Genomic DNA, 15,451 nt, shown 5'->3' with positions numbered 1-15,451 from the left:
TCTACCCAGTCAGAGTCCAAGCCTGTCCGGATCTGAGTGATTTTATCCTGCAGATACTGAACAAATTCTTCAGCCCTACCCTGCAAGGGGTCTTCCCCAGTTCCTTGGTTAAGTAAGGAATGGGTCACCCTAAACAGGGCGGCTGGGTGGTTATCTGGGGACGCGATAAGAGCATAAAAATATTGCCGTTTTGCCGCTTCTATCACCACTAAGTAGGATTTAATATGAATTCTTACCAGTGTTCAATCAGATTCGGATCCTCTGGCCCTCCAACCACTCTCTAGGCATCTTTTCCGGCATTTCATCTCCCGGAGCTCCTTGGTAAACCAGGGAGCCATCTGGGATCGACACCGGGTCAGAGGCCGCAAAGGCACAATGCGATCCAAGGCCCCAGCAGCAGCCCTATCCCAGGCTTCCACTAGGACTTCGGTCAAGTTGTGAGTAAGGGATTCAGGAAAAGTCCCAAGCTCCATCAGGAACCTTTCGGGGTCCATCAGGTGCCTGGGGCAGACCCATCTTGTCGGTTCCACCTTCCTGCGGCGAGGGGTAGCGGTATGGAATTTAAGCCTGATGAGGAAGTGATCAGACCATGACAAGGGTTGAATAGAAATATCCCCTAAATCTAGATCATTCATCCACTGCCCAGAAACAAAAATCAGGTCAAGCGTGTGTCCCCCATTATGGGTGGGGTCTTGAATTAACTGAGTTAGGTCCATAGCTGTCATGGAAGCCATGAACTCCCGAGCTGACTCTGATGTCTCGCCAATGGAAGGCAGATTGAAATCCCCCAGGACCATGAGCCTGGGGAAATCAACCACCAATCCAGTTAATACATTCAGCAGCTCCGGCAGGGCCGATGAAACGTAGCAGGGAGACAGGTACATAACAAAAAGGCCCACCTGAGCTCCAAAGCCCCACTTCACAAAGAGGGACTCAAACCCACCTAACTGAGGCACAGTGACCTCGTGAGGTCTGAGACTTTCCCTAATAACCACCGCCACCACACCTGCCCCTGCCCTGGGCTCTCGGCTGGTGAAACGCCCAGAAGCCTGGTGGGCATAGTTCACTAAGGGGCACACCCACCTCATGGCCCAACCAGGTCTCCGTAATGCACACCAGGTCCGCTCTACCCTCTTGTATGAGGTTGGAAAATTGGGGAGAATGCAGAATTATCATACCATATTCTGAGAGAAAGCAATTCAAATGGGAAAATGGCACAACACATCACAAGTGGGAATGGGAGAAAGGTAGAAAGAGATCAGATTGTGTGATGTCTCTTTAACCTGATTTCTACCTCATTCTCTCTGGAAACATTCAGATTAGAGTGCAACAAATGAGAATAATTAAGGAAAAGAGCTTACTTCATTGATCCAGAGTGTCTTGTAGTACTGAACAGCAAATTTTCTGTTGAGTTTCTCTGCTATCAAGTACCATAAATATCATCTAATTTGGTAGTCTTAGACCTTTCATAATATTCTTTCAATATTTTGGACTGACTGAAACTTCCAAGGACTATTACATTTGTTGTTCTGATCCTTCTGAAAGAAATTAGGGAATGTGCTGTTCTAGTAAGTGAGTTATTACATACGCAAGTCTTTTTTGACCATCACTAAAGCTGGCCATATCCAAACAATGAATGTGACTATTGGAGACACAATTCCTCCTCCTAACACAATTAGGCCTCTTCCTAAGGGCCAAATACTTTTACTGACCTATGTATGTAACTTTTGGTATACGACTCAAAACATCCACGAGAGAAAATTATTCATACAACAAGCAGAGAGATCAGAGAGTTTTGTAAAAGAAGGCCAATTTTTTCCTCATAATGGACCATGATGAATAATTGGAGTATTTGAATTGTCTGGACCAAAGCAGGCACTAAATAGAGAGTATCTTAACCATAAGGTACATAAAGCCAGGAAAATAAAATTTGTGAAATGGGTGTTAAACAAATATAAAAATTATGGAGACAGGACAGAATATGTTTCAAAGTAAAAGACTCAGTTCATGTTGGGTTCCGCTGTTTTATAAACATTAAAATCTAACCAACCTTGAAGAGATTTCCAAAGTCCACCCAGTCACATTTCAGGGGAATTCTTCCTTTTGCTGGTGACCCCACCAGTGACAGAGAAACACAATTCACACTTCATAAACAGTACAACAAGGCAAAGGCAAGAAACATTTTATTTATTTATTTATTTTATTTATTTTCAATATTTCTAGACCGCCCCCTCTCCCCGAAGGGACTCGGGGCGGTGTACAGGTGTGTCATTAAAACGAATACAAAAGACGAATATCCCATACCCTTAAAAATGAATTAAACCTCATACAACTGTACAAAAAGTAAAAATTAAAAATTAAATTAAAAAACAACTAAAAGTATACCCCTAGAAAATTTTTAAAAATGCAGGCTTGAGGAACTAAAATTGGGAATTAGGAATTAGGCCAGGCCAGCTAGATTGAACAGGTGGGTCTTTAGTTTCTTACGGAAGGAGCGGAGGTCGGTGATAGTCCTGATATCTGGGGGGAGGTCATTCCAAAGGGTCGGGCCCATCACAGAGAAGGCCCTACTCCTGGGCGTCGCCCGCTGGCATTGCCTGTTCCACGCGGCCACTAGGTCCTCCGTCCGGGTGTGGGTCAGGGCTACAGGGAATGGCCCAAGCTCCGTCTGGAACCTATCAGGTTCCATCAAGCGCCTGGGGCGGAACCATCTAGAGCATTCCGGTTCCACCTCCCCACGATGGGGAGCAGCGGTTGGAAAGTCGAGCCGGAGAAGTGAGTGATCTGACCATGACAGGGGCGTGATAACTAAATCCCCTACTTCCAGATCACTCCTCCACTGGCCAGATACAAAAATAAGGTCCAGTGTGTGACCTCCCTCATGTGTGGGGCCCCGAATTACCTGGGATTTGCAGATTGTCTAGAATTCAGGACATGGACTAATCAAGTAAGTACATTATTTGAAGGATTAGATGAAGCAATTATTTTAGATATATTTTTCCAAAAATGCATTTGTGATCCTAATATAAGATCTTAAATTCTAAGGAAATCCTTCTTGCTGAATTATAGGTGCTGTGGATTATTGGGCTGAGATTTTTTTCCCTCCTGCTAAAATAGATAAAACCCACTGGTAAAAACAAAACTATCGCTTTGCAAAATTTTGAGTAGTTCAGAGAACTGGTAAGTACCACCTCTGACTGGCCCCGCCCCCATCTATTCTCTGCCTCAGAGAGTCTCAGCTGATTAGGAGGAAATGGGGATTTTGCAGTATATTTTCCCTGGAGTGGGGGGGGGGGAATGGAGATTTTGAAGTATCCTTCCAGCCACGCCCACCAAGACACTCGAAGCCATGCCACACCCATTAAGCCACGCTAACTGAACCAGTAGTAAAAAAATTGAATCCCACCACTGATCTGCTCATTCATCAGACCAGTCAGGAGAGGGGTGCTTGGGGGAGGGGAATCATCTCTCAGAGAACTGCACATGGTGACCCAAGGAAGCAGGCTTTTCGTTAAGGAACATTCTCCTCCATCAGCTCAGTCAGCTCAGCTCTATCCCTCCTTATTTTCCATTAATCCCTCAACACCTGGTTTTGTCATGAAAGGACTAATCACATTTTGAGGTTGCTCTTCTGCTAATTGAATTGTGTATGTGTGAATCTATGTTTGTGTCCGTGAATATGATTGGTTTCAGCATGTTATTTTTACACCTTCTTTGCTGTACACGAGTGGCCCCCAAACTTTGGGCATCAGGGACTGGTTCTGTGGAGAGTGGTTTCTCCATGGATCAGAGGGAGTGTGGTTTTGCATGCTGCCTACACTCTGCGGATGGGGCTTCGCCTGTTTGTGTGGCCTGATTTCTGACATGCCGCAGTCCTGTGCTGGTTCATGGACTGGGGGTTGGGGACCCCTGCTATACACAACCTAGAATCACTTCTTGTGAGATAGGCAGTGACACAAATCTGATAAGAAAAAAAGTTAATTAATTGCTCTTTCATATCCTGTAATTTGTAAATGGGGCTGCATGGGTGATCAACTCTTTGAAGTTCACAAGTTAAGTCTCACCTCCACATACATATAAATACTTTATGCACATTTATGGCTTCAAGGAGAGAATTTCCCATTTCCAACCATTCTGAAATCAGTAATCTGCTTCCCAATAAGATATTTAAAGTAAGTTTTGAATGACCTTTAAATCCTAAATGGCATAACATCATTGTGCAATTTTTGAGTTCAAAGTCTTGCTGAATGTTTTTCCACTGCCAGTGGCCAGCAATTATCTTCAGATCCTCAGCTTGGATAGTTACATAAAAGGCAAATGTATGTTTTGTGAACTCCACTTTTATGCACACCATGCTTTCCCCCAAAAGTGTATAGAACCTGTAATTTCTTTGTCTTTAAAGTGTGAAGTTAGGAATGTTGATAAATAATTGCCCTGTAGTGATAGAAATAAAAGAAAACATTGTTTTGAAAAAAGTTAGAGGAAGAATAGAATTTAGAATAGATAGTGGCTTCAGTTGGCCGCCTTCTTCTTTCAACCGTGTCTCATTTAAACAGCTTCTGGGTGTTTTGAAGAGGAAAAGAACTCAGAAGAGGATGGATCTGACATGGGCAGGAGTTCTGCTTCTTCTCCCTATAATTTTCACCCTTTTCGCATCTTTCCAATTGTACAAGAGAAAAGGGCAGCTTCCCCCTGGACCTGCTCCATGGCCTATTCTGGGGAACATCTTTCAGCGAGATGTTTTACCTCTGAATAAATCCTATAAAAAGGTAAGGTCAACTAAGTATTGTACTTCTCCAAAGATATTTGATGTTGCCAAAATCCCTTCTACTTATACAACTAAGGTGAAAAATAGGTTTGAACAACTGTACACTGCTGAGAAGATGCCTGATGAACTGTTGCAGGAAATTCAATTGACCATCTGGCAGGGGGAATCTACTGAGCGTGTCTGCATGGGCGATCTGCTTACCCGGGCGGTGCAGGAAGGCATAGTCGTATGCGGCGAGGAAGACGGTCCAGCAGGTCATGTGAGGAGAGCACTTGCGGAGCTTGTTTGTCTCCAGCCAGCAGCCCGAGGAGTGGCTTGTGGTCGGTGACAATCTGGAACCGGTGACCGTAGATGTAGTGGTTGAGCAGGCCAAGGAAGGCTTGGAGTTCAGCTCTATTGGACGGAGTTGGTGCGTCTAGGATGGCCTTGGTCTTGGACACAGTTGGATGTAGGCCCGCAGCGTCCACCAGGTACCCCAGGAATTCAACCTGGAGCACAGAGACTTGGCACTTCTCTCGCTTGACCTTCAGCCCTGCTTGCTGGAACCGTTGCAGGACTGCGCGGTTTGAAGGTGCTGCGGTGCGTGATGATTGTTTGGGCTTCTGCTACACCTGGGCTAGGTCTAGCTTTGTGAAAATAGAGCCTTCACCCAGGGTGTGCAGCAGGTGGTGGACCACCAGCACAGGATAAGCGTTGGATGGTAGTGCGTGGTTTATGGAGCAACGGTAGTCAGCGCAGATTCTGATGCTGCCATCCGGCTTGATAGGAGTGAGGATGGGGTCTCCCATCTCACATGGTCCATCGGCTCGAGGACCCCTTGGTTAATGAGCTTATCTAGCTCCATGTCGACTTTCGGCTTGAGGGCGAATGGTATGGGGTGAGGCTTCATGTGGTTGTGCGGCACTGATGGATCAATGTTGAAGGAAACCAGGGTGCCTTTGTAGGTGCCCAGCTGACCATCAAACACAGTGGGGAATTCCTTGACCAAAGTGTCCAGTCCAGAGTTTTGGACGCTTTGTATGCCGCTGACCTGAAGGCCGAGGTAGTCAAACCAATCAAGTCCAAGGAGCTCAGCAACGCTCCTTCGACAACAATGAGGGGCAACCTACCTTCGAACCCCTTAAATTGGACCTTGAACTTGCCGGAGCCAATTACAGGTATCAGGTTTCCCTGATAGTCTCTGAGGGTCAGATTACACCTTTGAAGGCGTTGCTTCGCAAGTTTAGGCATCAGTCTTTTTATGGTGCTCCAGGACACGATAGACATCGCAGAGCCTATGTCAAGCTCCATTTGGCAGGGAGCCCCCTCAATGTACATCGTCAGCTGGATCTTTTTCTAAATGCTGTGGCAATATTGCCAGTTGATAGATTCAAAGCTGGCTGCGCTGCAGATGATTGCATGACAGTCATTTCTCAGCTTTGGTGGCTTGCAAATGCTCCTCTTGGGCCCCGAGTTCTGGCAGGCAGAAACCCCGGATCATTCATCAGTTGTGAAGCTTTAACTTTTAACTTTAACTTTTATTTGATTTCTAGACCGCACCCTCTCCCAGAAGGGACTCAGGGCGGTGTACAGTCATATTAAAAACAATAAATATACATAATATAAATATAAAATGGATATAGGTGTGGCTGGAGGAGGTAACATATAGTTTACTGTACAAAGTAGTTAAAGTTAGATTTAAAATTTAAAAATACATTAAAAACACCCCTAAAAACTATCCCGGGATAAAATATTTGCCAGGAGGTATAAATGGGACTATAAGTGGGCCAGGCCAGCTAATTGGAACAGGTGGGTCTTAAGTTTCTGTCGGAAGGAGCAGAGGTCGGTGGTAGTTCTGAATCGGGGGGGGGAGGTCATTCCAGAGGGCACACCCTGGCAATGTGGCCTTTCCGGCCGCACCATTGGCAAAGGGCTTGCCTAAATCTGCATCCAGCTCTTTCGTGGTTGCCTCCGCAACCAACACATGCAGATTTAGGGGTGCCCCTGCCATTGGGCCAGGTCTGTTTGGTCGCCTTGTTAAGGTGATTGATGTCATCCTCCTCAGGTTCTGAGTCTTCGCTTACACCCTCTTGGTGAACAGACACTGTGCTGGAGGTTTCAAACACATCAGTGGTGGCCGCCGGGTGGGGTTGTTTAATGGAAGCCAGGGAGGATGATGCTAGCTCGGCTGCACAGGCTTCATCTAATGCAGACTGGAATGACAGGTCGGTCTTCGCAAGAGCCTCCGCTGTAGCCGCAAATCTCTTATGCCACAAACCAGCCAGTCGAGTAAGGCATCGTCCAAGTCCCTGAACTCACAATGGAGCGGGGCAGCTCTTAGGGCGGCCACATAGTTGTTTATGGACTCACCCTTGGCTTGGTTCCTGAGGTGAAAAGCGTGTCAGCCGGCTATTTTGGGTGGTGTAGGGGCGTAATGGCTCTTGATTTTTGCCATTAATAGCTCCCATGGAACCGACTTGATGGGGTCTGGAGCTGTGAGGGCCCTTGCTATGTGGAATATGTCTCTCCTCCATCAAATCTGTGAAGTTCTGCGTGACCAGGAAGCATTCAAATTGGGTTATGTATGATTCCCAAGTCTCGGAGCCTTGGCTGAATGGCGTGAACGTTAGGGTGGCCATTTCTGTCAGGAGCCGGCGCGACATCTCGTTGCGAGTGACAGAGCACAATTTCAGTTAGTGACTTCAGCTAGTGACTTCAGATTGTAGTGACCAGCGAACTCCGATACCTCATTTTGGCAATCCCACCTTCGTTGCCAGTGTTCTGTACTGAGAACGGTAGGTGGTTGCTGAATAACTGAGGCAGAGACAGGAATAAAGGCTAACAAGTTTATTCATGAACAGTAACAAGCTAACAGAGGGAAACTGGCTCTGAGCCAGGCACAGCTGGGGCTTTCCATCTGACAGCTCCCTTTTATACTTGGAGCTGTCAGATGGCAGCCAATCAGCTGTCGACTTTCTCCCGCTCATACACGAACGTAGTGAGCATGCTCAGAATGTGACAAAACCTATTTCAAAGGGCAAGACAAAGAAGAAGAAGAAAAACGTAAAGAATTTATAGACTATGAAACTTTATTAACAAAAATATGGATAACACTGCTGACAACTAAAGACAAGTGGAATAAAGAAGCAGAAGGAGGGCATCAGGATTATATGAGAGATCGTACAAGCAAGGAGTTGCTAGGACTAGTCCATACAAAGCTGATTAAGGAGAAGCTTAGAAGATTGATACCACAAATGGCAGAGGACATAAGATTGTTTTGTTATTGGAAAGATACAGGTTGGTAGATGGAAGAGTATAATTTAAAACTACTAGCTAAACCTAGTGAAACTTAGTGACAATAGGTATAGTCAAATAAAAAATTGATAATGATAATACTGTATACAATGTGTTGTGTTATGATAAGCAATAATTGGATATGAATATTGAATGATACCCGTGAAGGGAAGATTAAAAATCCTTTTGGATTATATATAAAGGTCAATAAAAATAATAACAATAAAAAAGAACTAAATTAGACACAGTTAAGTTTTGATCATTAGGGGGAAAATGTTGTGACATAGAATATAGCCAAATAAAGAAAGGATAATAATAATAATCTATATATATGTATGGGTATAATATAAGGAAATTGGATGTAAATTGTAAACAAAGATATGGAAAGGAGGATTAGAAAATTTTGTTATTAAATATTAGGGATGTTTAGCTAGAATAGGATATAAGGATTCGGGCTCTGCTGGCTGGAGAATTCAGGGAGTTGAAGTCCACAAGTCTTAAAGTTCCCAAGTTTGAAGACCTTTGCTAGCTGCTATCCTTAGGCTCAGGCTAATCTAATCAATAGTGGAGCTCTAAGAATGCCAGGTGATCAGTGGGCATATTCTCAGTTTCAAAACATCTGGCTTTTCTTCCTCCTACCAAAGACTAGCTGGGGTAATTCACAGGAAGGGAGGAAGGGAGGAAGGGAGGAAGGAAGGAAGGAGAGAGATGGAGGGAGGGAAGGGAGAAAAAGGGAAGGGAAAGTGAATGAGATATGGATGGATGGATAGAGGGAGGGTGGGAGAGAGGGAGAAAGGACCACAAACCTGGCACTAGATGCAGCTTCAGAGGATGCTTTGAAACAGCACAGCAATCCAGGGCTGGAAGGGATCTCAGAGGTCATCTAGTCCAACCCCCGCTCCAGGACTCATCTTGGCTGTTTTAGTGCTTCTAATACAGAGGATGAATTCCTAGAAATCCCCAGGCATTGCCAACCTCTCACCCCTAGTAAAAAAAAAAACCTAGCGCAAAAACTTCATGCAGTATTAAAAGAATAGAAAATGGGCGGCTGTATATTATTTAATGGACTGCTAAATTGTCAAAATGGTCCGCTAAATTGGTCACGCCCACCCAATCACATGACCGCCAAGTCACTCCTAGCCAGTAAAATAGCCACCAAGCCACTCCTACATGGTCACATGACTGCTAAGCCATGCTTACAAAATAAGCAACGCCACAGAATTGGTAGTAAAAAATTTTGAAACCCACCACTGGGCTAGTACATCAGAAATGCAACCAAAGCAGAGTTTTACCTGGAGCAGCTCAAGCTATTCTCTACAAGATAAGTTCACTAATCCACAGATATCCATGAAGGATAATATAACACTGTCTGTCACTCATTAATTAGGAGATATATGCCATGTAATGGAACATAATCATATTGTTGTATTCTTTGGCCATTAAAAGTTATTGAACTTTTGCTTTAACATATTGAAGGTCTCTCGCTATCAAATTTAAGAAGTATTTCAAGCATACCTTAGAATAATTTCACACATAAATGCTTTATCACCTAATTAACTGAAATTTCATCTAATTCTATCTTTAGCTTGCTGCAAAACATGGACCTATATTTCCTGTCTGGATCGGATCCCAAACCAATGGTTGCTGTTTATGGATATGCGGTGGTAAAAGATGCTTTGATAGATCATGCAGAAAAATTTAGTGGGCGAATTCAAACACCTGTGAAGGAGCGACTATTTAATAATAAAGGTTCACTATCTTTCATTTCCTTATTTTTGTTTTTCTTGAAGTTTCAATAAGTAATTTGAAAGTATTTATATGCCAGTTATATTACTGATAGCTATGAATGATTCACTTGAAATCAGGTTTTGTAAAGATGTTGATTTTGTTATGCTTCATGAAGTGGAAGGAAATGTTTTTTCCACCATTTTTCTTCCACTCCTGAAGTCTGCCCAGGTTGTTGTTTACTTGCAAGAAAATATTATCTCCCCTTAAACTGGTCCTCACAAAACACTTTTCAAAAAGGACACTTTGAAGAGCAAACGACCAATTTCTCATATTTCAGACAGTTTGTGCAAAGGCCTAACTCTCTAGCGAGGGTTGTAATGGTGGGAAAGATGAAAGAAAGAAGAGGATGGACTCAGTTACAATGGTGGCAAATACTATGTTGGTGCCAGATTGCTGTGGAGAAGATCCTTGAGGCTGCTAATATTTGGCAGTGACTTGTTGGCTCATACCTTAGCAGTCATAGCTTGAAACTGTGTTCTTTTTATTGGGGACAACTCTACTGCACAAAAATACCTGAACTGAAGCAACTCCATTTTTTTTTGGCTCACTGAAAATTGCATCTCAGTACACAATTCTCTCCATGTCTGGTGTACGGATTTCTTCCTGTACCATACCACACTTACAGAAACCTGTGACATTACTTCCACAACTTCATTCATTGTTCTTTTAATATAGCAAAAATCGGGAATGGAAATGTCACTGCGTTTATTTGGTTTGCCAGCTGTGCCTACATTCTGAGTTATACAGCATAATGAATTGTCTCTTATCAGCAATGGTTCACTGTGCATGTCATTACATTCCATACCTTTCTTTACCTTTTTTCCTTTGTCTGTCTGCAAGGCAGACAGGAACTCTTTGCCAAGATGTAATTGTTAGTTAGCAAGTTTGTATTTTTACTTTATTTACAATAAAAAGTTTTTCTTAGATTATGCCTCGGGTTTATTTTTTTCTTATTTCAAAAGTATACTTCAAGGATATGCCAAGATCCATTCTCATTATTTCCAGGGCAGAATTCACACCCTGACAGGAAAGATCAAAAATGTGCAGTTCAGCTGACTAGTAATACAAGCATGAAGGCTTGTGTACTTTAAAAGCGAAGAGGAAAAAATGTGCAATGCATATACCGTGTTTCCCTGAAAATGAGACAAGGTCTTATTTTCTTGTGACCCCCAAAATAAGTGCTTGGCCTTCTTTTCGGGGACATCTTATTATTTTTGAGGTGCAGGAGGTGGCGAGCATGGTCACCTCATGGCTGCTGCTTTGTTTGCAATATATATATTTGGCTCTCATCAGCTACCCATACCCTTACTGGGAATCGAACCAGGGCTGTATTGCATATTAGGCCAATGTAATTGCCACTAAGCCACAGGCTCTCTTCCTTATCAGCTAGGCCAGGGAAATAGGTATGTATTTGTGTTACAACCCCTGGTTTGCCTAAATATGGGAGGGAGATCACTACTCCCCCTTTCTGTCCTTCGGCTCATTACAGAGGACCATCCAGGCAGAAAACCATATTTTTATTTTTAATGTTGCCTTTTTATATTTGTGTTGTATTTGTGCTGATAAATAAATAAAGGGAGACTAGTATAGATCTATTTCAAGCTATTTAGCTCTCATCAGCTAGACATACCCTTACTGGGAATCGAACCAGGGCTGTATTGCATATTAGGCCGATGTAATTGCCACAAAGCCACAGGCTCTCTTCCTTATCAGCTATATATATATATATATCAATGCATGATCAGTGTGACACCTGGGTGTCATATATTCTAATACAAATAAAACAAATAAAACTAATCATAATTATTACATTCAATCAACTTATGCATTTGAAATAATAATACATATTTATATTAGGCTATAGTCCATCATTATTCAATTATTCCATATTATATCTTGTTATTACTTTTATTATTATAAAATGTATACACTAATATTCCCTCTTCTCTTATTAAAGTTAAAGATTAACTTTTATCCAACAGACCAGAAACTATTTGTTCAATCCTTAAATTACCCTTCAGGGAGTGTATTTGTCCCAATTCTTTAAAACCCACATATGAACACTCAGTTCCATTTAGATAATCCCAGTGGTTGCCAAAAGCCTCTTTACATCACTTTTGCAGGTTAAATCTTCTAGCATAACATTCAAATATCCCTTTAGTTGAATAGTTTCCTCATTTTTATATTTGAGTCTCCAATAATCATAGGGTACCTTAAAATAATCCAATATATATTTTCAGTCTTTCATATAGATGTAGTTTTCCCTTTCATCAGCAGGTGGCACACCACTTAAATTTCAATATTGTTACTCCAATGTCCTTTGGTTTGTAGAACAGTTATAAAAGAAGAATAAATTCCATGGGTAAGTAATTCCAGCATTTAAAAATGCCTTTCCAGTACCTTTTTTCCCCCAATTTAAGAGTTCAATTTCCAGTATATTTGAAAATTTGTTATTTTTCTCTCCTGGGCCTGTCATTTCCAGTCTGATATTTGCTCAAAATGCCTAGAGGCTGCTTTAACACAAGATCTGAGCTGATAGTTCTAAGTTGTTCCTTGGGGTTAAATTTAAAGCAAAAAAGAAAATCCCTCCCCTTAGATTGAGCTATTCAAACATATATTAATTCTCAGCAAACCTTTCCTGGCTAGGCTTATTTCCTAGGAGACCGTTTCCTTCTTTCATAACTCCTTTGGTTCCTGATCTGCTTGTTCTAGAATTACTGATTTCTTAACTAGTCAGGGAAACCCAAACATGGAACTTTATCGGAGGGGATATGTCTCCTAATAGTAGTATTTCACTGCAGTTCTTTTACCTCTTGATTGAAAAGTTGTTTTTAGTTCTCATACACAATTCCTTGTTGTTTTAACAGATTACATCCATCCATCATCCCCAGCCAATAAATTAATGATATAAGGACAATGTCAATATTACAATCAAACTAATTATTATATTTTACAATCAAACTATTATAATATTTTTTAAAGTGCAATGGTGTACATACAGCTATAAATCATATTAGCAGTGCTAATTATCATGTTAGATTGTAGACAGGTGCATCTCTCCTTGTCATGGCTTTTCAGACAACTCCCATATGTTTATGCGCACACTTCTTTCTTCCAGTCTTCAAGGACTTTGGCCATTTTCACCATTATCCCTTTGTAGGAGAGATGGGTGGGGGGAGTCTAGGAAAAGAGCAGGTGAGTCCCTTGACAAAGTATCTCCTGCATGGAAATCAACCCAGGTGAGGAGAGATCTGGGGGAATGCTTTCCAAGAGACACCTCTTCAATTAACTTATTACAAAGATAAATTCCCATTATAATTTCTAGATGCTGTATTTACTTGTGACTACAATTAAAGACAACATACTGAGATTTTTGTGATTCTTGTCTTCTGGTCTTGGACCTATCTGAGGGTTGACAATTAGTAATATGAAAGTAAAAGCTACTCTCTGAAGAGTTGGGGTATTAAGCCTCCACAATAATGACCAAACAGGCATACTATTTAAGTTGTACTCTGTGGCAGGTGTACAATACTTTTCCAAAAACAATGGAATACTTTTTGGGGCGACACATCAAGTCTTTTGCTGAGGTTGAAAAATTCCGCGATTATATCCGTGAGAAGATGGATTTGCACAAGAAGACATTGGATCCCCAGAACGCACGTGATTATATTGATTGCTTCCTTCTCAGAATACAGAAGGTAGGCATGTAGATACCATATCTGGATAACTGTATAAATATCTCCAATATGCATCTAAGATGAAAGTACTTCATCCCAGGTGATGATGGTGGTGGTGATGATGTTATCCATTCAGTGGTGTCCAAGTCCTGGGGATAATATGGTCCAAGTCTTTCCACATCTTCTGATCTTGACCTTGTTATTTGAGTTGTTCTGTGCTGTGGCTTGTGTCCAGACATTGTGTTCTTCGGTGTCACTTTTTCAACCGGACAGTTTTTCAGTACTGAATTCAAGGATGAAGGATGATCTCTAACAAGCTGACAAAAGCTGATGAAAGAAACACCTTAAGTCCTACAAGGGTTCAAAAGCTACTTGCGTTATTTGAAGGATACTTCCTCAGGCAGGAGAGGGGTCATGGAAGTTCATCTTTTAAGGAATGAAGTAGACAAGGTCCTCAACCCGGTCAACTCTACCACCTGTCAGTAAGATCCTTGCCCTTCTGGATGTTGAAAGCCTTCAGGACAGTGACCAGAGGGTGGATCCAGGCAATGCTTAATATGTCACTGGGGGGGGGAGGCATTTCTGGAGGCTTTTAAGGAGACCTTGGTTTGCCTCCTCCTTAAAAAACCATCACTGCCAGGACAACTTTCATCCAATTTCCTTTTTGGCCAACATTGGGGAAAATGTGGGGACCTGACAGCTTCAGAGGGTCTTGGATGAAGCAGATTATCTGGATCTCTTTCAGTCAGGATTGAGGCCCAGTTAAGGGATGGACATTTCATTGGTCACACTTGATGATCTTTGGTGAGAGTGGGGTCAGGGTATTGCAACCATCCTTGCTCTCCTTGACCTCTCAATGGCTTTCAATGGTATCCTTTTGGGTCAGCTATGGGGGATGCAGCTGGGTGGCACCGTTTAGTGCTAGCTCAGCTCCTTTCTCAAAGCTGGTTCCAATCCCTGTTGATAGGGATTGAGAGGTCCAGCTCTTGGCCATTATCTTGTGGCATCATGCAGAGCTTGCCACTTGTCTCCACTCCTTTCCATCATCCGTATGAATCCATATGGTCGAGAGCATCTGTCACCGTGGGTTCAGGTGTCTGCAGACTTCTGACAATATCTAAATCTATATTGCCACTCCTGGTGACCCAAGTGATACTTTGGCTTCCCTCTTGCAGTGCTTGGAGGCTGTGGAGCCTAGATGGGCCTTTGATTGAATCCTGGTAAGACCAAATGGCTTTGAGTACATGAAACTTTGTCATCTTTGAATATGAATGAGGTGGCACTATCCTGGTTCACAATTGGGGGGGGGGGGGTGTTATCCTGGACTTGCAACTCCTGCCCAAAGAGCAGGAGGCAGTCATGGCTAGGAGAAAATTTGGATTGTGCACCAAATGTGGCATTTCCTGGATCAGGAATCCCTGGGCTCTTCTGTTCAGGAGCTAGATATCTTACAATTGGGCTATTGTAATGTGCTCTATTGGGCCTACCTTTGAAGAGCATTTGGAAGCTAAAGCTGGTACAGAGTGCGGTGGCTCAGACAGTTCTTGGGGTCCAAAGAATGCCCCATATAACATCACTAATCTGTGAGCTGTATTGGCTGCCGGTTTGCTTCCAGGTGCAATTCAAGGTGCTGGTAATCACCTTTAAAGCAGTTCATGGCATAAGTGCAGACTACTTGAGGGACTGTCTCATCACACTGGCTTGGCCCATCCCACCTGTGCTGGCATGCTGCAGGCTTGATTATTCTGGCTGGTGGTGTCCAGGAGAAGAGCTTTCTCTGCCATTGCACCTGTGTCAGCTTTAACCCTCCTCACTTTCATAAGGGCCGGAAGATCTGGTTTCCCAGAGTATAAAGGAGAAGCAACCTAGAACTAAGGATAAATTTTCTAACAGTGAGAACAATTAACTAGTGGAACATCTTGCCTTCAAAGGTTTTGAATGCTCC

At 42.7% G+C, this 15,451-nt stretch overlaps 1 protein-coding gene and 1 long non-coding RNA gene across 4 annotated transcripts in view; one reads left to right on the top strand and one right to left on the bottom strand.

Moving 5' to 3' along the window:
* LOC309398808 overlaps positions 1-15,451 on the bottom strand; it is a 62,557-nt gene that overhangs the window by 8,102 nt on the left and 39,004 nt on the right. Inside the window, exon 1 of one of the 3 annotated variants that reach the window (XR_014176446.1) lies at positions 2,051-2,089. The exons of the other annotated variants lie outside the window; for them this stretch is intronic. This is a non-coding gene — a long non-coding RNA (uncharacterized lncRNA). Of the gene's footprint in view, positions 1-2,050; positions 2,090-15,451 lie in introns of those variants that run through there. 3 annotated transcript variants of the gene reach the window in all.
* LOC309398630 (cytochrome P450 2C20-like) overlaps positions 1-15,451 on the top strand; it is a 65,392-nt gene that overhangs the window by 23,427 nt on the left and 26,514 nt on the right. The gene's annotated exons all lie outside the window — the stretch shown is intronic.

The sequence above is a fragment of the Natrix helvetica genome, assembly GCF_964273705.1.
Source record: "Natrix helvetica genome assembly, chromosome: 1".
In the NCBI taxonomy this organism is placed as follows: Eukaryota; Metazoa; Chordata; class Lepidosauria; order Squamata; family Natricidae; genus Natrix; species Natrix helvetica.
Note: the sequence above shows the minus strand (reverse complement) of the source record. Positions and strands in the feature narration are given on the sequence as shown.